Here is a 25,538-nt window from a genome sequence, read left to right on the forward strand (position 1 = left end):
TGGCAGTCATGCGGAGGAGTCTGTTCCCCTCATCGAGGAGAAAGATCCTGTCATTTCCGGAGGTCATTGCGGTAAAGGCAGCGGCTTTCGTTGCAATTGCTGCGGTTATACGATGGCGGAAGGGCAGAATACCCGCTTCGATGCATGCGGCATCGGCGGGCGTTGACGGAAGAAGACCGGAGACAATCCGAACGTAGGTGTTAAAAGTTGGTGCTAGTATCTGCACGAGATTTTCGGTGGCGATGCACGTCATCTCAAGACCGTACAGTAGGCGACTATCGATGACGGCTCTTGCAACCCGGAAACGAGTATCGCGATTGTTAGACCGGTGGGGGCGAGAGATAGTGTGGATCAAGTTGATCCTACTGCGGCAGTCGTTCTTGATCGTCTTAAAGTGCTGCTCGAAGTTGAGGGACCGTTTAACAAGTACCCCCAGAATACGGACCGTCTTTTTCAGTGGTATGGGCTGGCTTTGAACTTTAATAGGTGGCCCGCTGACATGATGCCGGGATGGACACACGTATTACCTGACGCTTTTGGTGGCCAAAAGCTGGAAACCTACCGCGCTGGCCCACCTGGCTACAGCGGAGACTGCTGCCTGGGCCTTGATCCTGTTACGTGCTGCTATTGGGCCGGTAGTTACGATAAGTACATCGTCTGCATACACGAAAATGTAAACATTTTTCGGAAATCCTCCGGAAGGAGGTTAACGGCGATAACTGAACCTGGACGCCCGTCTATTCTCTGAAAAGCTAGGACCTCGTGTTGCCAACTGCGACTCTCAGCGATCGGTCAGGAAATTTTTGATGAAGTGGACCATGGGTCCACACAGCCCCCAGTTGACAAGCTGCTCTAAGACGAGGGGCGTCCACGTCCTGTTGAAGGCCTTCGATATATCCAACGAGACGATCTCGGTGTGGAGACCGCTTGGTTGGCACTCTTGAGGACCTCCCCTCATGTTGCAAAATAAGTTGACGTTCCGTACCCTTGACGGAAGGCGTGCTGTCGATGGTTTAGCAGGTTTTCGGCTTCAAGGAAATGCTTTAGCCTCCTGTTGACTATTCGCTCCAGGACCTTGGCCATACAGCATGTCAAGGCTATTGGTCGGAACTTGCTAGCTTCACGGGTTGTTTCATTGGCTTTTGGGATGGGAATGGCTAAGCTCTCTTTCCACGACGCTGGATACGAGTTGGTGAGCCAGAGCTTGTTGAAAAGCTCCAGCATCCGTAGCTGGCCTGGCGTTGGTAACCTCTTGAGTAGAGGGTACCCGATTTCGTCGGGACCCGCCGACTTTCCGTTGCTGCAATTCCTGCCAGGAGAATGCCTGGTTGATGTACGAGTTTACAGCGTCAGAAGAAACAGAAAAACTTGCAATGGATGACGTCGAAGGCTTAGCTTTCCGCTTGAATTCGTCTTCGTACTTCTCGATGGCTGCGAGATCGGCAAAGTACGAGACGAGTTCGTCCGCTACAATTGCAGGGTCAGAAACAGCTTCACCGTTAATCTGTACGTGGAGCGGTGTCCATAAGTCGGCCGAAGACTGTGACGAATTCATTCCTTCCAGAAAGTCCATCCAGCTGGTTCGTTTGGTGACACGGATTTCTTGCCGGCATTGATTGTGCGACTCATGGTAGGGACGGAGAGCGTCCTCGCGGTCGGGATGTCCGATAGGAAGAAACTTTACACGGCGAAGTGCTTTACGCCGGGCTTTAACGGCTTTCCTCGTATCTTCATTCCACCAGCGTAGCGCTTTTCGTCCCGGAACGCTGCTGGTCTTTGGGATGGTTGATGTTGCTGCTTCGTATACCACTTCTGAAAAGTCATCAATGTTGTTCGGATTACGCTGTAAACGGCGCCGACTGGGATTGAACCCAGGCCTGCTGGGGTGAGAGGTAATCACGCTTACCATTACACGACCGGCGCCGTTTACAGCGTAATCCGAACAACATTGAAGACTTTTCAGAAGTGGTATACGAAGCAGCAACATCAACCATCCCAAAGACTAGCAGCGTTCCGGGACGAAAAGCGCTACGCTGGTGGAATGAAGATACGAGGAAAGCCGTTAAAGCCCGGCGTAAAGCACTTCGCCGTGTAAAGCGCCTTCCTATCGGACATCCCGACCGCGAGGACGCTCTCCGTCCCTACCATGAGTCGCACAATCAATGCCGGCAAGAAATCCGTGTCGCCAAACGAACCAGCTGGATGGACTTTCTGGAAGGAATGAATTCGTCACAGTCTTCGGCCGACTTATGGAGGCAAGTCAACGCCCTCAGTGGGAAACGGCGCATGACACCGCTCCACGTACAGATTAACGGTGAAGCTGTTTCTGACCCTGCAATTGTAGCGGACGAACTCGTCTCGTACTTTGCCGATCTCGCAGCCATCGAGAAGTACGAAGACGAATTCAAGCGAAAAGCTAAGCCTCCGACGTCATCCATTGCAAGTTTTTCTGTTTTTTCTGACGCTGGAAACTCGGACATCAACCAGGCATTCTTCTGGCAGGAATTTCAGCATGCCCTCCGCTGCAGCAACGGAAAGTCAGCGGGTCCCGACGGAAATAGACAGCATTTTGCGAAATCGAACTGTGATTATGAAAACTGGAACGAAGGAAATCAAAAGGACTGTTAGCAACGGATTGCCGCTGGGTTATGTACTGTCACCGGTCTTATTCAACTTGTATACGGCCGGTTTGCACGAAATCGCAGGTGAAGATACAGTTCTAGTCCAGTATGCCGATGATTTTCTCATCCTCGTCTTTGGGAATAACCTTGACAGTATCACGGTCATGGCACAAGCAGCCATCGACAGAATCGAAAGAAAATCAGCCGAATTAAATTTGGAAATCAACCCAGATAAAACCAAAGCGATGATTTTCAAAGCAAGCAAGGTGACAATGCGAGTAAAAGTCGGAGGAACTCCTATTGAAACAGTGCCAAGCTACGAATACATAGGAATCTATATGGAAAGAACGACTAGCTACGGAAAACACATTCGGGAGGTACGACACAAAATTTAAGAACGTATGAATAGATGAAGGTTATATCAAAAATAAAGCACGGCGGACATCCAGAGACGATGGGACATTTGTATAAGCTCTCATATGAAGTGTCATCAAGTATGGATGCACCATTTTCGGGAATGCTAGTTAAACTAACAAAGAATCGCTTCAAACGATGATCAATCAATGTTGGCGTAAAACAACATGATGTTCGAGGACTACACCGAGGAACACTCTGGCAGCACTTGCAGCGGAAAGTCCGCTAGAAATACGAATGGAACAAGTAACCTGTAAAGAGATTGCGAAACACTTTTTGCGCGACAGTGTTGTCGCAGACCAACTCACGCTACTAGGTGGATCCGAAATACCAGAGGACATGCTAACGTTAGTTGAACGCACTTATTTGAAACACCGGCGCATCTTTTAGGCGGGGATCCCATCAGTCAGAGTGCACAATAGCTAATCGATGGACATTCAAACGGTGCTCCTCAACGCAGCACCTGCCAAAAGAAACTGCGATCCACGATCCCTGAAACAGGCATTCATATACGTACAAAACAGTAAATACAAACACCACCCGAACATCTACACAGATGCTTCAAAAATGGGGACCTCCTGTGGCGTAGGAGTATTCTGCCCAACTACGTCACAAGAATCAGTCAACGATTGGACATAGAGAACTGCATAATGACCGCCGAATTGTTCGCTATCTCAGTAGCATTGGAACACCTGCAAGAAGAGCAAATTTTTGGAGCAGTACTCTTCACGGACTCACTATCATCTTGCCAATTGATAGAAAGGGAACTCGAGGAACGAAATCGCAACTCAATGATTCACGACATCATTGTTAAGGCGTCTTTCCTGAAAGTCACGATCCCGTGGGTCCCGAGCCACACAGCAATCAAAGGGAACGATATTGCAGACGAGCTTGCCAAAGCTGGCGCAGAATCGGAACGAATCTTGAAGAACGGAATCATCATCAAGGATGCGTTAAACATGTTCAATCAGCTAAGAGTAGATAATACAAACAAATGGTATTCTACATACGCTGAGGAAAAAGGCAAGCACTTCTTTGCTATTCAGCCAAATTACAGCGACCACCCATGGTACAAGGGCAAGCAACTCAGCGACAAAGAAGTCAGAACACTAAACCGCCTAATCGCCGGACACACCGCCAACAACTGGCTAGCTAAAATGAAAATTGTTCAGGATTCTGAATGCAACGTCTGCCTGGCAGAGAACACGGCAGACCATGAAGTACTCCACTGCAACAAATACGACATCACCCGCTCGGAATAAGATTTCGACGGCAAATTCTGGACGCTGATAGACCTATTCAAATCAAACGACGTGAAAACTTTTCGAGATGTGGAATTGTAAACACCACAAACGAGTGCTTGACTGCTTGAGCGGGCAAGCACTTGGTGCCCGACTGCGTTGGCATCAAAAACTTCGACGAACAAACAAAACCACTGGGCATATGGTCACTGACACCGGTCCCATCAAAAGCAAGAGAAGAAGAAGATGAAGAAGAAAGCTTCATGTTAGATAGCATTTTCAACCAACTCTGAAAATCGCAAACTATCTTCGGCATAGTTGTTCAGGATGTCAAGGTTTTTTCGCAGGTGGTTCAGAGTTTTCTCACTTTGCGGTGCTACTATAGATGTGAAACTCTTGCATATAAAATATCTCTAGATCCTGACCAGATAGAAAGTAAATGTATTCGGCAAAGTTTTTCAGGAAGCCAAGATCTTTTTGTTGGGTGACAATAGTTCAGAATTTTCTCACTATGCGGTGCTACTATGTATATACCTGCCTTTCTCACATATTCAATAGCTCGAGATCTTGGTCAGCTAGAAAGTTGCTGTCTTCGGCAAAGTTGTTTAGGGGGTCAAGACTTTGTGGCTGGTAAACACCCGAATAAACATGTATTATAAAGCTATTATACCATTTATCATTTTATGATTATTCAAGTAAATAATATGATGATACATGTTATCTTGCAGTAACTGTAAACCTAAGATAAAATGGATCATATCGATGATAAATGTTATGATAAAACAAGATCTTACCATTACCCTAATAGGTCGTTAAGTATAGTTACCATCCAAAAAACCACTTTTTTTCGAACAAAATGTTCGCGAAAGTATTCAAACCAATAATTGTAACCAGGACACTTAATGATTGCTTAGAGATTTCATTAATCGATGATCAAACATTTATGATAAAAGTTAACAAAAGTGTTCAAAAGTGGATCAAAGTACAGTTAGAAAGCAAGTACTACCTAATTAAATTACATTATACTCTTCACGTAGACTGATTATATCGTAAACGTACACATACATATTAAAATAATAAAAAATTTCATGTATTAAAATTTTTTTGTCAATAAACTAAAAATAAAAAAAAATACAACATTTCTACAAACCATTTGAAGATTATTCCGTTAATCATCACAATAAGCAATATCTTTCTTTTATCATATCATATGGTACATAAATCTTGAGAAAAACTACATAATACTATATATTTCATATTCAGGGAATCATTATCATATCTAGAATGTTCCGTTTATTGTTATATATAGTTGAAATATTGTTTGGCCATACCATCCCATTATTCACGGATTGTTTATCTTGTGAAAATTCTGAACTATTGTACACCAAGCAATAGGCATTGACCTCATGAACAACTTTTTCCAAGACAGTAATGTTCTACCTGTTCAGAATCTCGAGCTTAGCATACGCAAGAATTGTACACGTTTACTAGCGCCATGTGGTGAAAAATTTCTAGGCTACTGTCCACCAGCCAAAAAGTCTTGACCCCTTGAACAATTTTGCCGAAAACAGTAACTTTCTATCTGCTTAGGATCTCGAGCTATTGTATATGCGAGAATTGGAAGTGTACATATACTAGCACCGAGTAGGGAGAAAATTATGAACAACTGTCCACCAACGAAAAGATCTTGACTTCCTGAAAAACTTTGCCAAAGACATTTATTCTTTATCTCGTCAGGATCTAGTGATGTATCACATGCGAGAACTTAACATGTTTACGAGCACTACCTAGTGAGAAGATTTTGAACTACTGCTAATCAGCAAAAAAAGCTATGATCTCCTGAACACCTTTTTCTAAGACAGTAACTTTCTATCTGGTCAGGATCTTGAGATATTTTATATGAGAATTTCACGTTTATACTAGCGCCGTATAGTGAGAAAATTCTGAACTACTGTCCACCAGCCAAAACTACTTGACACCCTGAACAAGTTTGCCAAAGACAGTAACTTCTATCTGCTCAGGATCTCGAGCTATTGTAGATGCGAAAATTGCATGTATATACTAGCGCCACGTAGTGAGAATTTTCTGAACTACTCCACCAACGAAAAGATCTGGACTTCCTGAAAAACTTTGCCGAAGACAGTAACTTTTTATATGGTAAGGATCTAGAAATATTTTATATATGCGAGAATTGTACATGTATACTAGTGCCGCAAAGTGAGAAAACGCTGAACTACTGTCCACCAACGAAAAGACCTTGACCTTCTGAACAACTTTGTCAACGACAGTAATTTTCTATCTGGTCATTATCTCGAGATATATCACATGCGATAATTTCACATGTATTCTAGCGCTACATAGTGAGAAAATTCTGAACTACTCTCCACTAGCGAAAAGATTATGATCTCTGGAACAACTTTGCGCAAGACAGTAATTTTCTATCTGGTCAGGATCTCGAGATTTTCCATGTTGTAACCAATTACATAAGTCAAATCCCACGTAGTACGGACACCGTTTACGCGGTTTCCATTCACATTTTCTCTATTATCCGCATTTTTGTGGGTTAACTGTGATAATATTTTAGCTTGTTTAGTGAAAAACAAGTTTTTTAATGAATACCCGTTGGTTTCATATTGTTACCGTTTTGGTTCCTGTACCCTATTGATTCTCTTCGAGCGAGAAAAATCAGGAGATAGCGAGAGCGAGGAATAGTGTATATGTGTGTTCATTGTGAATTCAATCTGTATGTCAGTTTCTTGTATGCAATATTGTCTTGTTTTGAATGTAAATATAATTAAATATGTAAGGCAAATGAAAGACTACTCCCAAACCAACGGTCCAATTAAATATTGTAACCCAGTCACACCAACAACACATAACACAGAACACATAACGGGAAGGAGTAAGCATGAAGGTGGGCGTTGGAAACAGGAGAAAGATATGGACAAGGGGTGGTGGAAAAGTGGGAAGGAGGTGGAAATGGACTTAGGTCAAGAGCGAAGCTACTGGGTCAAACTGAAGAGAAGGGTCTCTTTCACTTCAGCCATTGCGCGAGATAGATCGATCTACCAAGTTAAGTTGCTTAAAAGTTTTGAAGAGAAGTGAAAAATATAGAGTCGCCAACAAATACCGGCTAATACCACCGAATACGGAGTCAGGTAGGACCCAATCAATAACCCGGTAGCGGAATTCCCAGCCCTAAGACCACCTCTCATATTCCCCTCAGGACCCATTAATTACGGGCTAAATCACGAGGGCGTCCGTTAAAACCGCCAACACCCGTGTAGCAAGCGTCCATCGGTTATATACCGATGACCACTGGGAGACCACCGCCGATCACCGTGAGCAGTCCGTTCATCCACTGCCGAAAAACCCCACCCGCTGCAGAATCCCGTCATCGCTGGCCAGCACTACACACACATACATACTACAGACACCGAAATCGTAAGTAATAAAAGAGTAAAAGTGATAAAAAGGTGTTTTGCTCTTCTGATCAGTTTCGACAAGCCAGGAGCCGACCTTGAAGCTCTAGGGTTTCAAGCTCGAGCTAGCCAACAAAAGAGGCGAGTGTAGCCCACCCCAGACGATCTCCGTTGCTAGACCAGAGGTTAGGGGAATCCCTTTAAACTAGCCCATCTGGCTAGCCATTAACAATTGGCGCCCAATAGAAACAAGCTTTGCGGATCGGAAGTACAAAGGGAGTGTAGGAATATAGAAAAGAGTAGGGTATCAGAATAAAAAAAAATAATCTATAAATTTTTCGAAGTGGTGAAAAGGGGTAGTGGATCCAAATTCGTTAATACGACACATTTTCTGCGGAACACATAGCTGTACCTTAGACCTGTTCATTTTAAACGAAATGTTCGGAATGTAACGGGTCAACCGTGATTACTGTTCGTCATGTTAATTTGAACTTTTGTGCAAATTTTCAGCAAAATCGGTGTTGATTTAGAGGTGCTTCTAGTTAATTTTATGTTTTCAAGGTAATTTACGGCTTATAATATTTGTATCTCGAGACTGAAACAACGAAAGCTGCTGTAACAACTTTCATAGCAAAGCTTAATGTGTTATCTACCAACTTTGTGGCCAAAGTTTGACTATTCGAAGTGATTTTATTGAATTTTCACTTAGTTTCATGCTCGAAGATATCTTATAATGTGAAGAATTTTAAAGTATTTGTTCTACGAATTTTCCACCCATATGATATAAAAATGTGTAGTGTACGGCATAATGTTCCTCATATTGTTCTAGAAGTTTCGTTCCAACATAGTTTTCGTGTATATCTCATAGATTGAGAGATAAAAATCAGAAAAGAGGCCGTTTAGCTAAAATTCACAAGACAACAGAACCAATAAAAGTCAATTAGATTGACAGAACATAGTTGCATTACTTTTCAATGACGACCGATGACTGTTTCATTGATATATGATTTTTTAATAAATATGAATCCTCAGTAGACGTGTTTTTTATCAAAGGCAAGTGTCACTCGAACCATAACAGCAATTTATAAAATAACGAACATTTTGAATGGCTCGAGTGACACTTGCCTTTGATAAAAAAACACGTCTACTGAGGATTCATATTTATGAAAAAATCATATATCAATGAAACAGTCATCGGTCGTCATTGAAAAGCAATGCAACTATGTTCTGTCAATCTAATTGACTTTTATTGGCTCTGTTGTCTTGTGCATTTTAGCTAAACGCTAGCTCTTTTCTGATTTTTATCTCTCAATCTATGAAATATACACGAAAACTATGTTGGAACGAAACTTCTAGAACAATATGAGGAACATTATGCCGTAGATTACACATTTTATATCATATGGGTGGAAAATTTGTAGAACAAATACTTTAAAATTCTTCACATTTTAAGATATCTTCGAGCATGAAACTAAGTGAAAATTCAATAAAATCACTTCGAATAGTCAAACTTTGGCCACAAAATTGGTAGGTAACACATTAAGCTTTGCTATGAAAGTTGTTACAGCAGTTTTTGTTATTTCAGTCTCGAGATACAAATATTGTAAACCGTAAATTACCTTAAAAACATAAAATTAACTTGAAGCACCTCTAAATCATCATCGATTTTGCTGAAAATTTACACAGAAGTACAAATTAACATGACGAACAGTAATCACGGTTGACCCGTTACATTCGGAACATTTCGTTTAAAATGAACAGGTCTACTGTACCTGGCTTACAAGAGCGCGTACGCTGAATAGAGCAAATAATTTGGTGAAAATAGTCCCGAATAGTTGCTCGCGAAAAAATTCTAGGTTTTTTCAATTCAATTTTTTCTTGATTAATGGGTCTTGACTCAACGAAAACTAGTTAACCAATTCATGAGATTCTTGTGAACAGCTACCTGAAAGTGTTTGAGTTCAATTAGTTCATTTTTTTTATTTGTGATTGTGGTAGTGAAACTGCACGATGAATTTGCAATTAGAATACAGGCACATGAATGTGTCTCATCTCGCCATAGATGAAGTGGAACACGAGCTGTTGATTAGGAATATGTTGTTACACTTTGACGATCACGAGAGCGTCAAACGTCGTAAACTAAAAGATAGGATGATAGAATGAAAGCTATCGGTGGGATATTTGATAATCCCAAAGCTGAAATGATGCAGAAAGAGAAGATGAGAACCCGAGTAATACATTACCGTGTGAGTATTGCTCATTTAGCGAGAGCACTAGACGCGCGCAAATACTTGCACAAAATTTCCAACATCGAAAACCTGATCAACCGAATCATGGACATTCACTTCCCGCTATTACCAAACCAGACAGACAAGCAAAATGAACCGAAACAAATAGAGAAGAAGATAACAGAGGCTTTAGTTTTTTTTTTTCCTTTGGTTTGTTTTTTCCGTCGATTTTGTTTTCCGTGCTGAGCACCAATGCTACCGACGTGCCAGGAAGGCAGCTCCCACACATGGACCCTACCTATCGACCCATCAACTCATGAACCGGGGACCAACGGCTTTACTTCCCATCCGAAGGAGGGCGTGATCAGAGATGCTATGCCTCAGAACATCCCGGCGGCGCTGACTGGGATTGAACCCAGGCCTGCTGGGGTGAGAAGAGGCTTTAGTTGAGGTACCAAACGAGATAGCAACATTGAACGATACTGTTGCTAATCTCGACGGAGAGGAAGAGGAAGGAGACAATGATCAGGCTACTGGAGGAGGAAAAGTTAACCCTATTGAACAGAAAAAGAAGGAAATGGAATTGTCAATGAAACGAACTGATGAAATTTTGGATAAGTTGAATGAATATGAGCAAGGAAAAGAAGAAGATTTTGAGCTGTTAATCACAGCATTTAAAGATTTTGTTGTTCAAACATCTGATCAACAGAGACGCAAGAAAGAACAGGAAATCAAGCTAGAGGAAGAAAGGAGGAACGAAATGGAATTAATGATTGAACGAAAACAAAATTCGGAAAAACTTTTGGCAGAACTGAATGAGAAAGTAAAACAGGGACACACCAGACAGTCTGCAGCTCTGTTGGAAAAGGACAAACAACATGAGTCTGAGTCAGATGAAACCTCATCATCTGAGAGTGAAAAGGAGAATCAAAGGAAACCTAAAAAAGTAATCATATCGAAAACAGAATCAAAACCTAAAAAGAAATCGAAAAATAGAAAAGACAAAGATAGTTCAGGTGAAAGTTTGCACAAAGAAAGTGAGGATGATAAACTGAAAGAGAGAAAAAAATCGAGTAAACAGAAAAACAAGCAAAGTCAGAACGATAATATCAACACGAAGAAGAAGAAGAAAAGAATAAGCTCCGATTCGTTTGAAAGTTCTTCCTCTCCAGATAAGCTCGGAGATTCAAAGATCGTTGAGCTCATTTGACTCTTCCGAAGTTGAAAGGAAAAGGAGAAGAAGCTCAAATAAGAAAAAACTTAGGAAAAGCAAGAAGACTAGAAAACCGATGAAAAGGATACCAGTTGCGGAATGGGGACTTAAATACGATGGGAAAGATGATGGTAGGAAGGTGGCTGAATTTTTAAAGGAGGTCAAAATGCGATGTCGGTCTGAAGACGTTTCGGATTACGAACTATTTAGATCGGCAATACATTTATTCACCGGTCGTGCCAAAGAATGGTACATTGACGGGGTAGATAACGGGGATTTTAGGGATTGGTCCGAATTGAAAAAGGAGTTGAAGCGAGAATTCCTTCCTCCTGACATTGACTTCCAGTTAGAAATCCAGGCCACGAATCGCAGGCAAGTCAGAGGTGAAAAATTTGCAGATTATTTTCACGAGATACAAAAATTTTTCCAGTCGATGACAAAACAGCTATCTGAAAAAAGAATATTTAATATAATCTGGCGTAATATGCGTCACGATTACAAAAATGCTTTAACAGGAGCAGGAAAATTTTAGTTTCATTCAAAAACAGTCTGAACTCACAAATCGCTCTCGCAATAACCATATTAGCGAAATGACATCCGATCAAAATAAAAACCAGAAGAGTTCTGGCAGCTCTGGAAATCATACTCGAATTTTCACCAATAGTAAATACAGTCAACCAAAACCTAAAGGTTCAGGCGAGGAATTCGGATATCAGAAAGGAAAGGCAGGAAATGAGAAAGGGAAAAGAGAGGAGGGGAAAATGGAACCTATGGAGGGATCTGCTAAAGGTACGATGCAAGCATTGGTCCACAAGTACCAAAGACCACCTATAGGAACATGCTACAATTGTAGAAAACACGGACACCATTACGTAGAGTGTCCCGAACTCAGGCGAAAATTTTGTCGTTTGTGTGGGTTCTCGGATGTTTTCACTAGTGCTTGCCCATTTTGTCAAAAAAAAAACTACGAGGGATCAGCTTGAGGAGGCAAGTTGATAATGTCCTCGAAAGTCCTCCCACTATAAATCAAATTTTCAGCGAATTGACCGCATACGGTTTAGAGCAACTATCCGATACTGATTATGTCACTGAACCTTTTGCCAAAGTTAACGTAATAGGGGTTGAAGTTCTTGGGCTTTTAGATAGTGGTGCTCAACGTTCTGTGTTGGGAGCCGGATCTGAAAAGCTGATAAAGTTTTTGAAATTAAAAATTCACCCAACAACTGTTTCAGTAAAAACTGCGGAAGGAAAGAATGTTCCTGTAAAAGGACTTGTTTACCTACCGATCACTTTCAACAATGTAACCCGAATCATACCGGAGCTCGGTAGGAGACTCATTTTAGGATTCGGAGATTTCTGGAAAGCTTTCAGCATCCGACCAACATTGCACGGACCGGACTGGAACCGAATGTATTCGTTTACCTGGACGGCATTGTCGTGGTAAGCGATTCATTCGAGGCCACCTTACCAGCCTTCGGGAGGTTGCTAAGCGACTCAGAGCCGCAAATTTATCAATCAACCTTCAGAAATCCAAATTTTGTGTAACTGAATTACCCTATCTCGGCTACCTATTGACACCCGAGGGAATTTGTCCAAACCCCGATAGGGTCGACGCTATTTTGAATTATGAAGGACCCAATTCAATTCGTGCTTTGCGCCGATTTCTGGGGATGGCAAATTATTACAGGCGTTTCATTACCTCCTTCAGCGAAATGAGCGCCCCTCTCACTAATCTGCTCCGTAAGAAACCCAAATGTATCGTTTGGAATGACGAAGCTGAAAAAGCTTTCGTCCGTATTAAAGAGAGCCTTATTTCTGCTCCGATTTTGAGCAATCCTAATTTCAATTTACCCTTCCAAATACAAACTGACGCAAGTGATAATGCGATTGCAGCCGTGTCGACTCAACAACACACAGACGGGGAAAAGATCGTCGCGTATTTCTCGCAGAAATTGACCCCAGCTCAACAGTCTTATACTGCTACAGAGAAGGAGGGATTAGCCGTTCTCTCTGCTATAGATAAATTCCGGCCATATATCGAAGGGATGCATTTTGTGGTGACGACCGACGCTTCGGCTCTCACACACATCATGAACGGAAAATGGAAGACATCTTCCCGATTAAGCAGATGGAGCATTGATCTTAAACGGTACGATCTTGAAATCAGGCATAGACGAGGTAAGGATAATATTATACCTGATGCGCTATCCCGAGCTGTCGAAGAATTAGATGTCGAATCAGAGGATGACTGGTATACGGGATTACTGAAGAAAATTCAGGCTTCCCCTGGTGAATACTTAGACTTTAAAATTAAATTGGGGAAATTGTACAAATTTGTACCGACGAAAACAGAAGTTTTCGATTATCGGTATGAGTGGAAACTCTGCGTGCCGGAAAATCTCCGAAAGGAAATATTTCAGAAAGAGCACAATAGCGCTTTCCACATAGGCTATGAAAAGCTGTTAGAAAAGGTGCGACAGTGGTATTTCTGGCCGAATTTGGCTACGTCGGTAAAGAAATACGTTCAGTGCTGTCAACAATGTAAAGAATTTAAACCTTCAAACGTGTCACAACACCCCGAGATGGGAAAATAACGTTTGACCACTAAACCATTTCAAATCTTATCGATGGATTTTATCCAGTCATTGCCACGTAGTAAATCTGGAAACATGCACCTACTCGTTCTGATGGATATGTTTTCCAAGTGGACGATGTTGTTCCCGGTTAAGAAAATCTTGAGCAGCACTGGTTTCGTCGATATTCTGTCCCTGAAGTCCTGATCACGGACAATGCCAGTTGTTTTCTCAGCAAAGAGTTTAAAGTTTTCCTCGAACGATATCACGTGCAATACTGGGCAAACGCACGCCATCACAGTCAGGCAAACCCCGTCGAGAGACTAAATCGTAGTATTAACGCATGCATCCGTACATACGTGAAAACCAATCAACGGGTGTGGGATACTCGTATCTCGGAGATCGAGTTCACGATCAATAACACTCGACATTCATCTACTGGTTTCCCCGTATAGAATCCTCTATGGTCACGAGATTGTGGCTGATGGAGATGAACACAGGTTAGACGTAGAAACGCAGGATCTCTCTGAAAGGGAGAGGATTAATCAAAAATTGAAAATTGATCGTGCTATTTTCGACACTGTTTACAAAAATCTCGAGAGAGCACACGAAAAGAGTTCCCGAAGTTATAACTTGAGATATCGGAAACCTGCTCCTATCTACCAAATCGGTCAGAAGGTTTTCCGACGAAATTTTACACAGCCCTCAGCAATAAATGCGTACAACGCAAAGTTGGGACCATCGTATATTCCATGTACAGTTGTGGCCCGGCGTGGTACCAGTTCTTATGAGCTTATGGATAGCTTAGGCAAAAACATAGGGGTTTTCTCAGCGGCCGATCTAAGACCGGGTAACCATGAGCCGGAGTATTCCTAGAATAAAATTTGTTATTAGGGCGCTGTGAGCTAATATTATAATGTCAATCTATCCAGCAGGCAACTTTTCACAAAAGTTGATAAAATTATGTTTTTCGTAGTGTACCAACTGCGTACCATAGCGTACCTTCAAGGATTTTGAACTTACCTCGCAAATTCCTTGTTTTAGAGTGTCCTGCTGAATAGACGGGTGATTTTTCGAAAACCTTCATTAAACCTTCCAAAACCTACACCAATGTAGTGTACCAATAGCGTACCTTCCGAATTGAGAATATTTTGAGAAGATTTTATTCTCAGCATTCCCCGAAATATTCACAAAACTACAAACTTTCTAAAATAATCATAAAAATTATTTTTTTCTTAGAAAATCATCCATCCCATCCATATTAACATGATTTGCCTTGAGGTACGTTCAACTTGTACCCATACAGATTGATAATGTTTTTTTTAAAGATATTAACACTCCGAACACGATGCCTCCGAAAAACGTGTAACGGCAAGTTTGCAATGTCATAACTTAGCCATTTCTTAATGAATTTCAAAAATTGTGATACCTTTAGAATTTCTAGGGTTTTTAGATGGTTTTGATTGCAAAAAGATTGGAAATAGAGTCGTCTACTTTTTTAAAAAGCGAAAAGAGTCGTTACTCGTTTTTTTGAAAGGTGTGTTTGAAAGGTTTTGCAAGTGGCGCAAGATCTGTAATTTAGATTAATGGGCACAAATTTTCACAATTAGCCAGAAAACAGTCTCAGTTCCTATATATGGATTCTGGAGACAACGGAACGGTCCTCAAAAATCCGGAACATCCGTGAAAGTGCTCAATCCATGAACCTGATCCTAGAGCTCTGCGGTTTTTTTTTAAACATTAGGAACTGTGATATAAAAAATATTTGGGGTCGTGACATGAACATGTACCTGGCTGGCCATGAGACCGTTCTCCGGAAGATCCGGAACATCCGTAAAAGTGGACAATCCATGAAACTGATCCTAGAGCTCCGCGTTTTTTTAACATTAGGATCTGTGATATAAGAATGAATTTGGGACATGGACCCAGATGACCATGGGACCGTCTTCCGGAAGATCCGGAACATCCGTAAAAGTAGTAAATCCACGATCCTGATCCTAGAGCTCCACGTCTTTTTTTATAAACATTAGGAACCCAAGCAAGTCATCGAAATTAATATGAAACAGAAGCATTAAATAATATTATATGTTTATAATTATTAAGCAGGTTATTTCTCGTCATGTTAGTTATTCATCACAATTTTTAGCATTATTGTTAGTATCATTCGAGCAAAATATATATAATTGCTTAATATATCCTATACATTTCAGTGTTGCATCCACCTGTTGTGAGCTGAGGAGGTGTAGAGCTGCATCCTATTATATGTAAAATACTTCTTCATTGCAGTAGCAACTATATTATCCATATAAATGTATTTCATTATGTCATATTTTAATGTTCTGATATATTTCATTTCTCCATTGCATACATTTTCATTATATAAATAAATACTGGGTTGGGAGGGAGCATCAGGGTATCATTCAAACTGAAACTGGACGATGGTATGATTGACAGCCGGAGTCTAGGAGGGAATAAACACTATCATTTTCTTTATCCTACCGATTCGATTGTGGTGGTGTGAATTCTACTCCAACAGTTTCAGGGCGATTGACGCGCCCTTCTTAACAAACCATCCAGTAGGAAGCTTAATAAGTATTGCGAATTGTGTTATTCGATTTGTTGGAGCGTATCGTTGGAAGGAGATTCTTAAATTCCCGTGGATTTCGCGTAAGTGTCTCTGCTTACGGGTCCACCCCTCCGTTTTTGGCCCTTCATACAGCGATATAGTGAATTCAGATCGGTAGCTCAAATTGATCTTGCTATTAAGTGGAGCTGCATACAAGACAAGTCTTGAAAGGATGGTGGCTACCTTACATACATACATACATACATTAGGAACTATGATGATAGAAAGAATTTGGGCTTGTGACATAAACATGAATCTGGATGTCCATAGGACCGTCCTCCGGAAGATCCGGAACATTCGTAAAAGTAATCAATCCATGAAACTGATCCTAGAGCTACTCGTTTTTTTAACATTAAGATCTGTGATATAAGAATGAATTTGGGTCATGGACCAAGATGGCCATCGGACCGTCCAGCGGAAGATCCAGAACATCCGTAAAAGTAGTAAATCCGCGGTCCTGGTCCTAGAGCTCCGCATTTTTTTTTTATCATTAGGAACTGTGATGATAGAAGCAATTTGGGGTTGTGACATAAACATGAACCTGGGTGTCCATGGGACCGTCCTCCGGAAGATCAACAACATCCGTAAAATGGTCACTCCATAAAATTGAAAGGTGGAAGCATAACTATGACGAGCACCTCAACGGTGATGCAGCAGAAAACGAAGGTGGCACGGCAAAAGACCTTGGAGCACGCGCAGAAAACGACAGGCTACCGGCCCTTGACCTTCAAGAAGTTGAGGAGGAGATCGGTCGGCTAAAGAACAACAAAGCAACTGGTGTAGACCAACAATAAAGTGAGCTATTAAAATACGGTGGTGATGTACTGGCTAGAGCGCTGCACTGGGTAATTGCCAATATTTAGGAGGAGGAGATATTACCGGATGAGTGGATGGAAGGTGTTGTATGTCCAATCTGCAAAAAGGGTGACAAGTTGGATTGCTGCAACTACCACGCGATCACAATGCTGAGCGCCGCCTACAAGGCACTTTCCCAGATTATATGCCGCCGCCTGTCACCATACGGGCCGGGATTCATGGGTTCATATTCGCGAATCGATCCTAGAGCTCTGCAGTTCTTTTTTAAACACTGTGATATAAGAAACCACTGGATCACTTTTACGGATTTTCCGTATCTTCCTATGGCCATCCAGGTTCATGTTTTTGTCACGACCACAAATATCACAGTTCCTAATGTTTTTGTAAAAAAACTGCGGAGCTATAGGATCAGTTTTATTGATTGACCTCTTTTACGGATGTTCCACATGCCTTCGAAAAAAAAAAAAAAAGCAGAACTCTAGGATCAGTTTCGAGGATTGACCATTTTAAAAGATGTTCTAGATCTTGCGGAAGCCAGTCCCATGACCTTCTAGGTACATGTTTATGTCACGACCGCAAATTAATTTATATATGACAGTTCCAAGTGTTTTTGAAAAAAACCGTGGAGCTCTAGGATCAGTTCGACACATTGACCACTTTTCCGGATTTTCGAAACTTCCGGAGGACGGTCCGATGGCCATCTGAGTCCTTGATTGTGTCACGATCCCAAATTCATTCTGATATCATAGTTCCTAACGTTTTCAAGAAAACTACGGAGCTCTAGGATCAGTTTTGTGAATTTTCCACTTTCACGGATGTTCCGGATCTTCCTGAGGACGGTCCCATGGACATCAAGGTTCATGTTTATGTCACAACCCCAAATTCTTTCTATCATCACAGTTCCTAATGTTAAAAAACGTGGAGCTCTAGGATCAGGATCGTGGATTTACCACTTTTACGGATGTTCCGGATCTTCTGGAGGACGGTCCGATCACCATCTGATTCCATGACCCAAATTCATTCTACACGGACAGAAAATTGTTTGCATTGAACCAAACAAAACTTTAGTTGTATTTAAACAAACAATTCCGGTTGAAATTATATTGCATTTTGTTGTTTCAATAATACTTATTCATATAAATTCAAAGTAGGATTCTTTTTGTTTTAATAAGCCACTTTTCAACTGCAACTATTGTAAAAATAACTATATTCTATTATTAATCCAACAATAGTTCATTTTAATTTCGCATTTATTTGCTGTGTCCATTCCCCGGGCCATGAATGCAAAAATAACTACCAACCATTCCTTCGTTTTCACCCGGACAAAAGTGTAAACAATAACAAAACTTGTGAATTTCGGGAAATAAGTGCAAAATTTCCGAAAATCTTGAGACTTGAGGTAAGTAAGTATGCTGCAGTTCAAGCTGCAGTTGCTAAATATAATCAATTTTCTGTTTTTTTCCTTGATTTTTTTTTTTTCGTCGATCTTGTTTTCCGTACTGAGTACCAATGCTCCTGACGCCAGGAAGGCAGCTCCCACACCTGGACCCTACATATCGACCCATCAACTAATTAACCGGGGACCAACGGCTTTACTTCCCTTCCGAAGGATGATCAGTGAAAAAGAAAACAAAACATAAAAAAATGCCATATTATTTCCGGAGTGATTTGAGATTTAGGCGTAATTGCATTTGTAAACAAATACGTCAATCACCGATTTCTCGCGAATAAAAGCTCAATCTCGAAAAGTATTAACACTATGAGGTAGAGGAATGATTCCTCTATCATTTGGTATAGTTTGTTTGTGAGATTGAGCTTTTATTCAAGAGAAATCAGTGATTGACGTGTTTGTTTTCAAAAGCAATTACGCCCAAATCTCAAATCACCCCGGATTTTTGAATCAATAAACATATTTTTATTTCTACTGCGTGAATTGTCAGACTTCATAAAATAAATATGATTGAATCAACAAGAAATCTCTTTTAAAAACAAACATATTTTTGTTGTTGACCCAGCTGCCAAATTTGACAGCTTACGTCAAAACCATGAAAGCTCTTGTAAATTCGAAAAGATTTTCTTTTTGATTTAACAATCCATGGGTTTTGAGGAACAAAAATACTGGATTGTTGAAACAATTATGATTTCTTTTTGCAGCCAAAACAAAATGAAATTCTTATTGATTTTACGTCAAATATTATTACGTTTAAAATATTTTTTTCTGCGTGTATCATCTCAGTTCTTAGTGTTTTTCAAAAACTGCGGAGCTCTAGGATCAGTTTCATGGATTGACCATTTTTATGGATGTTCCGGATCTTCCGGAGGACGGTCCTAAGGACATTCAGGTTCATGTTTATGTCACAACCCCAAATTGCTCCTATCATCATAGTTCCTAATTTTCAGAGTTGGTTGAGAATGCTAACATGAAGCTTTAGTGTGATGATTTATTAGCTAGAGAATGATCTTAAGAAGAGGGTAGGTGGATAATTCCGTTAGAGTACGGCAGTATGAAAATTGAATAGAAGTTGAAAATGAGCGAAGGGCCATTAATCTTTTGCCTAACCTAACGCGGAGACTTGAAGTATGTCTCCAAGTCTACAGGCAAAAAATGTGCGTCCCTCTTTTGCTCATAAACACCATCGACTGGAAATGCTCTCGCAACGTGGGGCTTTAGGTAGTGATGAAAACGTCGCTAGAACTATTCCACAGCCGCAGTCAGTTTATGAGCAAAAGAGGGACGCACATTTTTTGCCTGTAGACTTGGAGACATACTTCAAGTCTCCGCGTACATCGTACAGGTTAGGCAAAAGATGTGCGTCTATCTTCAAAAAACTGTCGCATTAATGGCCCTTTGTAGTATTGGTGTAGGTTTTGGAAGGTTTAATGAAGGTTTTCGAAAAATCACCCGTCTATTCAGCAGGACACTCTAAAACAAGGAAACTGCTCACGAACCCTTAACATTTGCCAGAAAACTTACTACTAACTCAAGGTATCTTCCAAATAAGCTTCAAAATTGCATATTTTTTTTATCAAATGTTAAATTCAGTCCTCTATATCCGTAATACGCGCGCGAGGCTTAAACTTTTGTAGACTACTTTTTTAAATCTACTATCAAATATTAAAAATCCATCATCACCATCGTGGCGAACAGAAATAGTTTTTGCAGTGCTACAATAATTATCAAAAAGTCGTTATGACAGCTATCCATATAAAATAATCCGTTAGAGATAACTTTGTCAAGATACATGATTTGTCAATTCATAAAAAAATCACTGGATAACTGTTCAAAAGACAGTTTTAACGTGTAAGTGTGCAGTGTCTTTTAAATTATGTAAGTGTTGCTGAACGTTTTATATGTCTAGGCATCGAATTGAAGACATTTATTCCTTTACAATATAATACATTTTGTGAAGCACAAGTCAAGAAATGTGGTCTTCTTATTTCAACCGCGTTTCTAGTATTATATCTATGAAAGTCACTTCCTCTTTCAATTCGATCACACAAATATCGAGGCAGCCAACCGTTAACTACTTTAAAGATGTACATCATAGTCAAATATACAATTCTTTGCTTCACCAACAACCATTGTAAGGCGTCTACATCAAAGTTGAGAAAGTGAGTCTATTACATCTCAAAATCAAATGCATTATAACTGCAAGCGCTGTAATCTCGATATTTGTGTTGCATTGGTCAAAAATAAAATGGAAGGGCAAAAGTCTAGATGAGGAGAGATTTTTGATTTGTATAGCTGTATTTTACTGGCAATAGTTAAATCGTTTTTCAGTCGACATAGAATTCCATACTTCTTGGCAATTTTCTTGATGACATTGTCATTGTGAGAGTTGAAATTAATTTTGTCATCAATAATCACGCCAAGATATTTAATCTCCCGATGGAATTTAATCATCAATTACAACAGAGACGTTCTAATTTACTCGATTCCGCGAAATTACCATAAATTTAATATTACTTGTATTCAATTTCTACTGTTTATACTTCAACCATCTACTTAGAGAACGCAAATCTTCATTCAAGTGTAAAACGGCATCATCAAAATCCTTAGCTGCAATGAATAACACAGCATCATCTGCAAATAGATTAATGTCGCAAAATCGTTAAACACGTCGCAAGTCATTAATATACATAATAAATAACAGGGGCCCTAATACACTTCCCTGGGGCACTCCAAGGTTATTCCCCACGGGACTGCAAACAGAATCATTAAAAACAGTCCGTTGTGTTCTGTCAGACAAATAGCTTTCAAACCATTTACATGCATTGCTCGTAATTCCAAAGCGCTTGATTGATCTTAACAATAAGGGCCTAGAAATTGTTTGAAAAGCGCGTTTTAGATCCAAAAAACAGCAACAATCGTATCTTTACACTCCAAGTTATTTTTCCACTTCGCTAATACCAAATTCAACGCGGTTTCACAAGAATGATCTTCCCGATATCCCGATTGTTCTGGTATCAACAAACTATTACTATTGAAATAGTCCAACATCTGACCTTTAACAACAAGTTCTAAAATTTTCTCTAATGTGTGCAACATGTTGATAGGACGAAACTCTTCGGCTTTATCGGCTTTAATCGTTCCAGCAACTTTTTGAATAGGAACCACTAAGGATTCCTTTATCGGCTTTAATCGTTCCAGCAACTTTTTGAATAGGAACCACTAAGGATTCCTTCCAAATTTGTGGCACATGTCCAGTTTGCAATGATTCATTAATAAGGTCCAGCAAGATGTGGCCAATGACATGAAAGCAATCTTGAATAACTCTAGCATTAACATTATCTACTCCAGCCGATTTTCCTAATGAAAAACAAATAACGCTAAGTTCATCTAATGTAATTAGGTGAAAAACTTCAAATCTACAACTACTTGTAACTTGCTGTTTTATTTCGTTAGGTTCATCGACCAATTCAATGGATTGATTAATCAATGAAACACTGTCTACAAAATAATCATTAAACTTAGCTGCAATTACTTGTTTTAACTGTTCTAACGTGCCATTAAAAGTTATGGACCGCGGTTTGCAATTACTCGGTTTTAATAAAGATTTCAAAATTTTCCATAACTCGGAAACGAAGCAGAGTTATTTATTCACAACGAGTTTTCATTATCGATTGTGAATACTTATTACGCGCGATTGTGTACCTATTCCAATGATCGTCATTATTTGATCTACAAAACTTTTTGTACAGACGCAAAAGTTCCAAAGTGTACCATATGTTCGAGTTTTTCAAAGCAACAAACTTTTGCTCTACTAGTTGATTGGTACACGTTTTCAAAGCGTTATTAAGAACAGCTATAGATTCATTTAAGTTACCGGTCGCGAATGGAAAATCCACGCTTCTCTCTACAATATTCAAAACAGCTTGCTTCGAATATTTCCTCCAGCACTTCAATTTTACTAATTCATCGTTGTTATTTATATTATCTAATACATTAATCACTAAGGTCTCATGATTGGTTATTTTCAAATCAGTATCCGGAACTGAACAAATGGAATCAAAATTGGAATAAACGTGGTCAATTAAAGTTCTACTGTGCCTGGAAATACGCGTATATTAATTTACCGTTTCCTTTAAATTATAAAATTCAGCTTAACGCTTCAAATGATTGGAATTTTGATTGTCACACCAATTAATATTAAAATCACCAGCTAATATATTTAATTTACTAGAATCAAGGAATACCTCGAGCCAGTTTCCTAAAACATTAACAAAACGCTGGTCACTAGAACTGGGAGAATGATACAAAACACCATAATTGTCCATCTTCATGCCACGTACAACTGTAATGTCCAAGAATCAGTTGCCATCAATAACTTCGTTGGTACGAAGGTTGAATTGAACTGATTCTTTGACATAAATAGCAACAGCGCCAGTGTGTCTAGAATGTGATAAACAAATAGCAACATTATACAACCCCGGAATACTATACTGATCAAAAGCTTCAGTTTCTACAATATGAGTTTCAGATAATAAAACTAAAAGAGGACGTTTTTCCTCAACAATCTGACGTAATGCTACGTAATTTGTTGACAACCCTGCAATATTCAAATACAAAAAATCGAATTGATTCATATTCCTGGAACTTGGCTGCTATTTCTTGAAACGCAAGCTGCTTTTCTTCTGATCAAAAAGTCTTTTATATAGCAAACATTCAGAGCTAAATGTAGCATAGTTGACGTCCAAGTTCATTTTACGCTCTTTTTACATTTTCAAACAATTAATACATTTCAATACAGTTGACGTACACTCCGACGTTTTGTGTTGTTGGCTGCACCTAGAGCATCTATCACCATTTTTTCAATCCATGCTCTTGTGCCCAAATTCTCCACATTTGAAGCATCTCAACACATTAATCGCGGGAACTATCGCGCACCGATCAAACCCTACATTTACTTGTTTTGCACATAACAAACATTTATACGTATAGACAACGACTCAAATAACAACACTAAACTTGTTATAAGTGACGCGTGGATTTTCAAACATGTTCACTACTTTTACATCATTTATAGCGATGTCTTCATTTTGACTTTTTAAGTAGTCAATGAAGACATCGGAGGAAAACTGATCGCTCATGCCCATTATTTTCAATCTTGGCACCGAAGTGTGAACAACAGCACTATATTTTTCACCCAGATTGCTTTCAATACCATTTTTCACATCATTTAGATTAGCTCCTGTTGCACACTCAACTTACCATTCCTTCTTCTTTCCTTTATTTAACGTCGGTCTCTGTTCCGCAATCTAGTGCCAATCACCGACGGACATCGATTGCCATCCATTGATGGCAATCGAATGTGCAGGAAGGCAGCTTCCACACCTGCGTAGGATATCGCACCCATTCAACACACATGGGCCGGGACCAACGGCTTTACTTCCCTTCCGAAGGAAGACGTGACCAGAGATTTTTATGCCTCAGAAAAATCCCACCGACCTCGGCTGGAATTGAACCCAGACCCATTGGGGTGAGAAAGCAGTCACGCTTACCACTACACCACCGGCGCCGGCACAACTTACCATTCCTGAAATTACTGATTTTGTGTGTTTTTAAAAACTTACGAGTATCTTCGCAAGTTTCTTTGGACTCTTTTGGTTTAATCACAATGACCGGACGAGTCTTACGATTACTCTGTTTGTTACTATTACTGTTACTGTAAATGTTACTGTTACTGTTACTAATATTTTTACTTTTACTTGCACGACTATATCTTTTTACAACATCCGCAAAACTCGCATTTTCTTGAAAAACATTATCATCATTATCACTATTACTAATCACTAATTTACGTTTTATGCGTCCGGTATTTGGTCCGATTCCGACTAAACCGCCCTAGATACACTGCGCTGGTCATTCGTTACAGCTAATTGTTCCGCCGCAGTAATTTGAAAAAAATGAGTTTTTCATTTTGTCCAATTTCTCACAAATTAATTTTTCAATGCCATTTACATTTCGGCTAATGTTTTCCATCCCGCTCTTTAATCCTTTTGACGCGCAAGATCAGATCAATCTGCTCGTCGCAACTCTGATCAAATAGACAATTATCACACTTGAACAGAACATTTGCATTGTCCGTGATAAGCTTTGCCTGATTCCGCGTAACTGCAGTGCATTTGCAATGAAATGCACGATCACACTTACCCACACAAATAACTGGAAAATCACTTACCAAAATCCCCAAATTACATATTGCACACTCAGCCATATATATCCCCTATACACATAAACTTTACATGCAACACTACAGAGACACAAGTAATCACGAACGTAAGCAGAAATTTACAATGCCGTAGCTTACTAAACGGTACCAATAGCTTGCCAGGCGAAGGAAAAAAACACAAATTGAGCGAGAACCAGCTGCAGCAGCAACCGTTCTCCTACTTATCCAATATATTATCACTACGAGGCACGCGTAGCATCAATTCTACCGCGGCACAAGCCTAATTTCACACTTAATTTATCCAATATTTATCATAACACTGCGCAATAAACTATAACTTTCGCCATTACAATACCAATATGTTTAAATCCTCATGGCCATGTTTTCCACACACATTTTGAAAAGGTTCGAATATGAAAAACACGACATGACATATCTTCATAGCCGAGTTATTAATAGAAGATAATGTCAGTGAAGAGAATCAATGACTGTTACATTGGAGCTTTTGCATTGTTTAATCTCAGCAAACTAATTATGAACTCCTATGGGAATGAACAAAATCAATGCGTTTAGAAAATCGCTTTCAGATTATGTAAATAATGTAGAAATCAAAATATTTCTTTTTTAATGAAATCTCCAAATTATATTAAATATGTTTGCCTTGCCAATGTAGTTACATTATAATAACGATGTCATTCGATGCCGACAACG

Source organism: Ochlerotatus camptorhynchus, unplaced genomic scaffold, assembly GCF_037179485.1.
Source record: "Ochlerotatus camptorhynchus isolate MF236.1 unplaced genomic scaffold, CSIRO-AGI_Acam_v1.1 ptg000619l, whole genome shotgun sequence".
Taxonomy (NCBI): domain Eukaryota; kingdom Metazoa; phylum Arthropoda; class Insecta; order Diptera; family Culicidae; genus Ochlerotatus; species Ochlerotatus camptorhynchus.